General features: G+C 44.4%; 1 long non-coding RNA gene across 1 annotated transcript; it reads left to right on the top strand.

Moving 5' to 3' along the window:
* The first annotated feature begins 4747 nt into the window (after positions 1 to 4747).
* On the top strand, positions 4748 to 9771 carry LOC135442630 (uncharacterized). Its single transcript, XR_010438696.1, has 4 exons — positions 4748 to 4844; positions 4945 to 5083; positions 5349 to 5439; positions 6394 to 9771. It is a non-coding gene; the product is annotated as an uncharacterized LOC135442630 (long non-coding RNA).
* The last annotated feature ends 294 nt before the right edge of the window (positions 9772 to 10065 follow it).

The raw sequence follows: 10065 nt of genomic DNA, 5'->3' as shown, positions 1-10065 counted from the left end.
GCGGAGGGGGCGCCGGAGCCGCTTTTATAGTCCCACTGTGCTGCGGGGGCGGAGCTCCGCGCCGTTGCAGCCAATGGCCGGGCGTTGCGACGGTGGGCCGCTGACGCAGCGGCGCGAGCTCGTGACGCGCGAGCGCCGCTGCCCAGTGGCGGGGCCGGGACGTCAGCGGCGCCTCGCGCGTGGCGCCGCGGTGCACGCCGGGAGCGGCGGCCCCGGCGCCAGCCCAGGGGCGGTGCTGGGAGGGCGTGAGGCCGCGCGGGGCGGGGGACAAAGCGCGAGCGCTGGGGCCGGCCGCTGCCTCGGTGTCCCTCCGTGTCTGTCCCTCCGTGCCCCTCCGTGCGGGCGGGCTCCGCTTCATGTGCGCCGCTGGCTGTGGGAAGGGTAGGCTCGGCTGGGCCGTGTGCAGCTCTGTGGGTGTGCGGGGCCGCCGCCGGCGGTGCTCGCCGTTTAGGCGGGGAATGCCGGAAGGGTTCACAGAATCACACAACAGTTTGGTTTGGAAGGGACCTCTGGTGATCCTCCAGTCCAACCCCCTGCCAAGGCAGGGTCACCTGGAACAGGTGGCCCAGGAACATGTCCAGGGGGGTTTGAATCCACAGTCTCCCTCCCTGGGCAGCCTGTGCCAGTGCTCTGCCACTGTAAAGTTCTTCCTCGTGTTGAGGAGGAACTTCTTGTGTGTCGGTGCATGGTCACTGCTCATCGTCCTGTCACTAGGCACCTCTGGAAAGAGTTTGACATAATGCTCTTGGCACCCACCTTTGAGATACTGACATGTGTTAGTGCGATCCCCTCACAGTGGTCTCTAGACTAAACAGGCCCAGCTGCTACAGTCTCTCCTCATAAAGGAGATGCTCCACACCCCAAATGGTCTCTGTGGGCCTCCGCTGGACCCTCTGCAGTAGCTCCTCGTCTTTCTTGTACTGAGGAGTCCAGAACCACGGTGTGGTTTCTCACTTAAAAACAGATGTGCTGGATAGATGCCTTATTCCTTCATAGCAGGTCTTCTTCCAATGCAGAGAAGAGTTTTGTCAATTATATCTTCCAATGTAGAGAGTTACGCTTTTTAATCCAAAATTAATTTTTTTATGTTCTTTGCTGAACATCAAATTAATTAATTAATTAATTAATCGGAATATAATGGCCTTGCTGTCCACCAAACAGAGATTGGTTTGTGTTTCTGAGCTCTGAATGTTTGCAAGTGTTCACTGATAGGACATATCAGATCTGCAGTGTTTGAGGAAGGGAAGGCAGTTTTGCAGAACTTGCTGAAAGGTTACATAAGACACAGTTGTGATTACACTGTTTAAATTCTGTTGTGTACAAAACGTATTTACACTGACTTCCAGAAAGGCACACTTCCATAACAATTGCCTGTATGTGCCACATGGAAAACAAAGGAGTTAGTGACCCATTTGTGCATGCTGGGTCGGAAAATGCTGGAAGTGTCTGTTTCTAGTAAATGGTAGCTGGCTGTACCTGAGCCCAATGTTTTCCATCGCTGTGCAGTGTGAGACTCCTGGTGAACAATTCCCTGGGCGTGGGAGGTTCAAATCCCTGGAAAGGCTTAAGTCAGATCTTTTAGCATCCTGTTTAAGAAGAGCAGACACAGACGTCAGTATGCACTGCATCTGTACAGGACAGCACCTTAATGTCTCAAGGGCACTAGTTTTTCTCCCTCAGGATGAAATGTTAGAGCAAAGGACAGCCTTCCAGGTAAGTTGGCAAAGGAGTAGCAATTAAATGCAGAAGGCAAAGCTGCTCTTGGGTACACCACGCATTATTATTAGAACAAGGGAGCAGCACTGGGCACACTACAACACCCAATAGGGGCCAAGCAAGTATGGTGGGAGTATTTGAGCTGTGAGATGACAACACCACTTGCCCTGTCCTGGCAATTTCCTCTATGTTGTATGTTCTCGTAATATGCAGATTGATTTGGGGTGCAGACTGACTGGCCTCAACAGAATTGAAATTTCTGCCATCCAGCTTATAGCCCTGTCTCACAACTCCTGTCTGAGGCTGCCAGCAAGGATTTAATTTAATGCTGAAATCCTGGCAGGTGTGACAGTCTGAATAATGTGTCGAACTGTGCATGTCTGTGTAGCAGCTCAGGTCAACACCAGTGCTACCTCACAGTGGAGTTGGAAGAGTTAAGTGTTGTAGCCCTTGTATACTTGAAGATGGTCCTGCCAGGAGAGGTGGAGCTAGTGCCCTGGAAAGAGGAGAGAATGCTGCAGATGAGGTGGGAAAATCAACAGCTAAAATATGAAATGCTGTTGCAGATTTAGACAACTAGAATAAATTACAAAAGGTAATTTGCGACAACTTGCGACTCCTTTGGGTTTGTGGCCATTTTGCATTTGCTTGGGCTATTGAAATATGATGTCTTCGAGTTACTGAGATTCCCTGATTATTTGACTAAGAGTTAAGTGAGGTAACATAAGAGGAGTTGTGTATCACTGCTTAGTTTTGCTGTCTGTCTGTGACAGAACAGACTCTTTGTCTTGATTGTTGACTTGATTGTTGACTTCTTGCCCACTCTCCTGATTTATCCTATTGGCAGGAATGCATGGCGCCAGTAGGCTGGCTCAAGGCAGCTTTCTAACAAAAATCTGGCTAAAAGGAGAGTCACATGGTGTCTGCAATCCATGTTCCTATTGTCTGGCTTGTGCTAGAGCTGCTGGTGTCAGGAGTGTCACAGTCCCAGTGGCACCAGTGATACCAGTGGTAGGTGAGAGGTGACATCCTTTGGAGAAAAGTGTTTCATGGAGTAGCAAGGCAAGCTGGGAGTGGAGGGTGACAGTAAGGCATGCATGACAGTGGCTTTACTAGCAAGTACCACAGCACCCAAACAAGAATAGCAAAGCAATTCTGGTGGTGGCTAGAAGTTCAGCCAAGAGTACAGATCACCAGTAACCATCCAGTGAACTCAGTGACAAGGAGATCTGAGGTCAAGCCAGAAAAGCCAAGCCAGTGAGTCAGGGTCAGAATGAGGTTCAGTGACAATAACCAGGACCAACCCACCACCAGTCTGGTCATCATTAGACAAGCCCGCAGTGATGGGAGGGATCCTAGATCATCTCAGTTGGGTCAAGGTCTGGATCAGTGTGTGTGGCCAGGCACAGTCATACCTATAACACAGCTGAGGCAAGGACTGAGGGAGAGTGCTTCAATGTAGGCACAGCTCTTGAGCAAAGTAGGTGGCCATCAATTCTTACAGCTCTTTTTCACACAGCACTCTAATCCAAGGTCACTCAGCTGCACCACGACAGAGCTACCTTTGAGCCCAGGCAGCTTAATGCTGACTAAGCCCCCAAGAAAAGGTCTAATTAAGAACTTCACCCCAGCTGAGGGACATACATATGTGACTGACTCAGTTTATGTGGCTTAGTATTTGTGTGCCAGAGTTTATTTTGAAGACATGTAAACCATCATAATTTATGACCAGCTGGAGGCATGGCCAGGCATACTCTCTGTACACTATTAAATGTTGTAAAGAATTCAGAACTGAGGTAATCATATGATTCAAGGGGATCCTTGATTCATATGGGTGTATTTTCCTCCTCTTTTGACGCAATGCTCCTGTTATCTTGGCATACAAAATTCTTTGAATTTCCTTTTTCCTTTCTGCTGGGCCTTAAGACATGACTGCCTTTGAATTCAGAAGAGGATCCCAAGCTCATCCAAACCTGCAAAATGAGCCATGCTAAGGCATTCCGTGAACAAATATTGCAAAATGCCCGTGGTTTTAGTGACCTACTAGGATTGACAGGCCTTCAGAGTGTGTGCCTCAAAGCAGTGCTGTGGTCCTCTCTCTGGAACACTTAATGCTACAAATGCTGTCAGCACTGACATGTAGTCACACTGCTGAAAATAAATTGCCTATGATAAATTACAGCCACAGCCCCCTCAATTCTGGCTACAGTTGCTACAGTGGAAAGCTTGCTTGGGGGCTGACTTGACTCTGCAGGCAGAAGGAACTCATTCACTTCCTTTGCATGGGTAGGGCGCTCAGTCTATTGTCTCAGGAGAAAAAAATAAGACTTAGAAGGGAAAGCTCAGGTCAGGTCTTCACTGGGAAGGTGCTCAGATGAATGCATGTACTTCCAGGTGTACATGCAAGACGTATCTGATCAATTCTCACAGAACTCCTCTTATTTCTGAGATAGGGATTGCAAGTTACGTGAATTTTTAATGGGCAGCAGTAGCCAAGAGGTGCAGGTTTTTTCCTTTTGAATGCTGGAACACATATTGGAGGGCTAAGCAGCTCCTGATATAATGCTTCAGGAGTATTACACTGTAGCAAAAAATACAAACCACCTGTGTTGGAGGTCCTTTCAGATTTACATTACTTACCTCTTGTCTTGCTTATATTTGGAAGCCTGAGCAGTTGTGGTCCAAGCACATCCAAGAACCCCAAGAATAAAATAAATGTGGCAGCAGGCTCACTACTAGAGTTACTATTATTAGTTGCTGAGGGAGTTTTGATCTTAGCTGATGGATTAACTTCAGACTCTGAGGGAAGCTCGTGATGTGTATAGGTGGCTGAAGTCCAAAGCTGCAAGATGCAGGCGCACAGTTTGTGGTAATTGGGAGTGGGGCTGTAGCAGAGCCTCATCCCCAGTGGGCATAGCTGTGAAAAGCAGGTGAGCAGCACTGACAGCCATGAGCCATGGAGTGCCCAGGGCACTGACCAACCACCAAAGGGAGCAGAGGGCACACAGGTGCAGTGCATGAACATGAGAGTATAAAATGTTGGGCTAAAGAACAAGTAGGGCATCTGCTTGAAGCCTTCTGAAGTGGTGTTGCTCTGTATGGGCTGATGCTTAGAGCCTTCTGAAATTGTATGGTGTCACTCTGTGTATTGTGCTTGTCTTAACTGCAACATATGCTGTGATGGTAAAGTGGCACAAAATCAGCTCATACTTTTTTCCCTAATTTCAGCAGCCCTGTGTGTATGGACACACTGAAGACATTTTGAAGGGAAAAGAAGGCAGTCAGGAATGAAGTTCAGTTATTTATGGTGAGCAGATGGATTTAGAAAGTCTGCCTGCTGAGACAGAGGCATGACTCTGCAAATCAGGTAAGTGCTTAGTGGTCACAGATAAATCCTCTCCCCACAGCCTTGGTACTATTCATACTATATGTATGGTGCTAGAGATACATTGCACTCAAATTTACAATCCTTTTTAATTTAACAATTTCTGCAATAGGGTATGTGTAGTCTTTATGAAACACTGGGTATTTATACAGCTGAGCACATCCTCAGTGGCACACTATCCTTTCTTTCCTGGCAGAGGGTTTTTAGCTGCCTACTTAATCCTGATATTTTGTCTCTTTTTATCTAGGTTATACTGATACTTACCTCCATTTTCTGAGGCTCCGTATATATGATTTATTCATGTTAAGCTTTCTGGACCTCAGTAAGAATTTTTCCCAGTAAGTCATGAAGAAACAATGCATACTTAGGCTCTCTGGTACATATGCTGTTATTAATTTCATGTCTAAATTTGGTTACCTGAACTTTGACTGTCACTGCCAATAGCGACTGACTGCAAACATTATCCTTAACAGTGTTACAGAGTAACTGTGACCCCATGGAAAAAGAAACATAAGACTGACAAACACAAAGCCCTTGCAAACATTTTGCAATAGCTAATAAGATTTTGTTGGAATAAGGATTACCACAGTTTTTTAACAGAAAACATACATTACTCTATGTTTGTCTCTAGCTTATTGTTTCTTGTGGGGCAAGCTGTAAAAAACAAGTGACTTTGAATAATGAATGCAATTGCTATTGTAAAACTGTTGTAAGGTTGTGTATTTCACGACTCTTAAGGCCTTGTGTGTTGTCAGTTTGTGTCTTGCTTCACTTGGTTCTCTGTCTTTTGCAAAACTTTGTTTCCTAATATCAACCACTAAATTCATGCTAAGAATTACCCAGGAAAACCAGCTACCTTCTGCTACTCTGAAATGAAATATATATGTAGTTTTAGATACAGGCTGAGGTTTAAACATAAATTTCAAAATTACTTTCATCCTTCCAAGTTATTTAATATACCAGGGTTGCACAGAATGAGGGGACTGTGACTCAGCTGTTCTGCAGCATGCAATACAATAATCAGGGGTGTGCATCTTGTTTCTTTTAGCACACATTACTATTGCATTACAATGCTGCTGACCCAACTGGTTAGCCAATATGAGTGTAGGAGAATCTGATATTTCTCTGATTCTGCCACATTGTTAATTGTCAATGTGCAGAGAGCATCATTCCATTGGAAACTAGGAAGAATCAAATAACAGGAGACAATGCTTCAGTCTCATTTCTACCAATGCTCCTGCCCAAATCCTTCTATGCTTTCATTCCCATGTCCTCTTCTCTCTGTTTGCCAGGCCCTTGGCTGTGCTCTCCCACCCTGTTGGCAATACACAGCTGTGATCAATACTCCGTGTTTGTGTTTGCTGGGGCACTTTAACTGCGGGGTCAAGCACTTGTGTGTGGAGCTGGTCCATGGACAATGAGTTTCCATTGCTGCAACAGCCATAAACTGGAAAGATACTAACTTGCCGTCAGTTGTACACCCTACTGCACATGCTGCCTATGCCAGTGACACCTGGGAGCATGCTGATAGCATTTCTGTTCCTTCCAAACAGCACCTTGCCATGCATTTGCCCATTACTTAGGAGAGCTGACCTCCCATGCCTTGGGCAGCAAGTATTTTGCTCAGTTTGCTGAGTGTAGGTCAGTTGCTCAGCTGTAGTTGTTTTTTGTTTTGGTCTGGTCCCAGGAAACAGATTTTTCTGTCCTTCCCCTTGATGCAGATGGAGAAAGACAAGGCAGCAACACCTTCCAATAATTCCTTTTCAAAACACATGTATTTTTACAAGAAGTCCCTTTTATCCCAGCATAAAAGATTAGTCCTATTTGTATTCAGTGACAAAAAGTCCAAATAAAACAGGATAGCAAAACAGATGAGACAGGAACTTTTTCTATCTGCCAGTCCAAATGTTTGCTCTTTCAGGTATGTCCTCCATAGAACCTCTTAAATGAACACATTCAGCTGCATTTTGATTCTAGGCAAGTATTTTATTCCCCCATCTACATATGGAAAGCTGTTTCCAAAAATCAACCTTCTATTTATCAGAAAAATTTGTGCCTAGCACATATCAGTTTGTCTTGCTGCTGAACCTCACCTTGACCTCTTCTGTGATGTTTACATTTCTGTGAGCAGCTGGTTGCTTTCTGACCCTCTGTTTTTCAGGGTGCTATGCACATTCCCTGGAGCAATATGCTTCCTTTGTAGTTAGAGAATTTAAATAAATCATCTAATTTACAAGCCAAGTCAGAACTTAGGTAGGCTGAATGACTGGAGGTGACCATCTCTTTCCATTGACTACAGGAGACCCTGGTGACTGTGCTCCAATTTTGTGTCTTTTGTGAAGTGCCTGAAGTTGGGCAGCATGAATCTGGGCTTTGGTGCTGTTGTTGTCTCCTGACTGGTCCTGAAGTCTTTCTGCACTGGTTCCCATGGCACTTCTTCTTTTTTGAACATGGATGACCAGTATTCCAAATGAATTCTCCTAAGTGTCATTGATAGCTTTCAAATCTCTGTCAATTGGAAGTACCCTGTCTGAAATAGTTTGCCATTATGTTTATTTCAAACAGGTCTGAAATTTGTATTCTATTTCCTTCCTCCCTCCCCATGATGTAGAGTTCATTATCACCCTAGCTGACACCTGAAATGCTTTTAAATCCTGAAATCTGTGATGTTTCACCATGGGTTATTAATTCTTACTTTATTTCTGTCATCCTGGATTTCATAGTCAAATCTTCCTAGGCAGTATTTAAAAGCTCCTTTAGAAAGGTACCACCTTCCAATTTACATGGCAATTTTAAGTTCCATTAACAACCCCTTGTTTCTGGTGTCCTGGTAATTAGTGGCAGCATTAGGGTGCTTCCCCTGAAGAGCAAGAAATTCCTGTCAGAAGTCCACATTTTTGCATAGTTGCATAGTCACCCACTTGTTGCTTATACATTTGCCATGCTGCTCAAATAGTGAGTATTGAAAGGTGTTGTTTCTTAATCATATTTCTGTTCTTGAAATGGAGGGAAATGTAACAATAAGGCTGTTACCATCTACCATGTAACTGCAGTTCTTTTTCCATTCCATCATTGGCAACTGCTGCTTGTTTGAAAGATTATTTAATTGCTGCATATATGAAAGGTGATTTCTCACTGCAAGTCACACTAAAGCTGTGGGGACCTGCTGAAGCTTATGTTCCACACTCTGAATGATATGCAGACTTGATGCTTCTCTTTGCACTGAAAATTGAATATATGAAGAGTGGTTCATTGTTGGAGTCCGCTGCTGGATTACAGAGTGCTGATTAAGCAAGATAGGGAGAGACTTGTCAAGGGTCATTTCCAAGGAAGGGAGAGCTGGTCTTTTTCTGTGGTATCAAAAGAGATGGTAGCTACATGGCTTTTGTTCTACCAAAGTCAAAGCATGGAAGTACCAGGCTGTATGCCTTATGGTTACCTCAAGTTCAAAATCCTGGCACCTCCCATATACTTCTGCATTCCTGTCTTTCTCTTCCCCACAGGATGACTGTGTAACTCCCTTCTCATCTCTCTATTCACTGTATCCAAGCTCTCCCTCCCTCCAGGCCTTGTATCCCTCATGCATCTGGGTGCACTTTTCCTTCCTCAAGTGATTCAGTGTCCCTTGTATCCTCTTCCCTCAGGATGGCCACCATGAGTCTCCTTTCTTTCATCCTGCTTCCCTTCTCTTTCACAGAATTATTTGAATATTTGGAACTTAAACTGGGAAGATTGATATATTCTCAATGATTTCATCAATTTATTTTCTCAGAGGTGGGCTATTCCAGCTACTGTTGGAAGTGCTAAAATGCAAACTAGAGGCTCCAACTGCTGCTTTCTGGTTGACTGGTCTCAGAACCAGGCAATTCCTGCCCAAGGATGTCTGTGATATTCTTTCAATACTCTGTAAATTATTGAATGCCAAGTTGTACAATGACCCTATTACAGGCAAACATAAATAAGCAGGCATGACTATGAAGGATTTTTGAGGGCCCTGGCTTCATCTCCCAAAGGTGAGGACTCAAAAGCTGCATTGCCATTTCAAACACTGATGTATAAAATTAAAAGAACCAAATTGCCAATGCTAAGTAGTCACCATTTGCTCAAAGAGGAGCTATACAGAAGAGCTTTTACACCAAGAGGAGGAAAGTATGTATCCAGCAGGAGTTGGAGAGCTCTTTGCAAAAAAGAATACTCTCAGATGCAAATAGAGAAAAGAGCAGAAATAGGATGCAACCCATATGAAAAACTACTGTGCAGTCTATGGAGTGCAGGGGATGTACAGTGCAAGAATGTTTAGATTTCCCAGTTACCGTCAATGCTGGCCAAAAATAATGACTCATTCAAATGTGCTTAAGAGCTGCATTTTAAAATTAAGAATCTGGACAGACAGGTACTGACATGGAAATGTACACAACAGTTTGTTTAAACAGTGTCTTTCACAACCAGCTACGCAGTGCCACGTGACAAGCCACAATGCTTTTGCCACGTCAGTTGCCTATGCCACATGTCCCAGCTTTGTCACCTTGGTGTGGGTCCATGCTCAGCATGCCCACTGCACTGATGTGCCTATCTGCCACACATATCTCATCTACTCTGAAGCATTTTTCAGACCTGAGGACACAGAAGAACAAACTCTTAGGGCACCTGATGTCCCCATTCTTTCAATGTTTTTCTATGGCATATGAGCGATTTTTTTTATTTAGGTTGCTTAAGAAAAACAAAATTTTATCATGAGAAGTTTTGTGTAAATATCCATCTCCAAGAAAAACTTTTGGAGGATACATGTGTGTTTGCTGTCAGAAATACTGAATTTAATTTCAGGTCTATGGGTAAAAAACATGCTGTCTTCCTGATTATTCACAGCAAAAGAACCTTAAGACAGAAACAGAAAGAGGAAACTTTGTTAAAAAAAAAAAAGAGAGATAAGAAAATCAGTTTCATATTGAGTATTTGCACACGTG

Source organism: Zonotrichia leucophrys, chromosome 1A (genome assembly GCF_028769735.1).
Source record: "Zonotrichia leucophrys gambelii isolate GWCS_2022_RI chromosome 1A, RI_Zleu_2.0, whole genome shotgun sequence".
Classification (NCBI taxonomy): domain Eukaryota; kingdom Metazoa; phylum Chordata; class Aves; order Passeriformes; family Passerellidae; genus Zonotrichia; species Zonotrichia leucophrys.
This window is presented reverse-complemented; position numbering and strand designations above follow the sequence as displayed.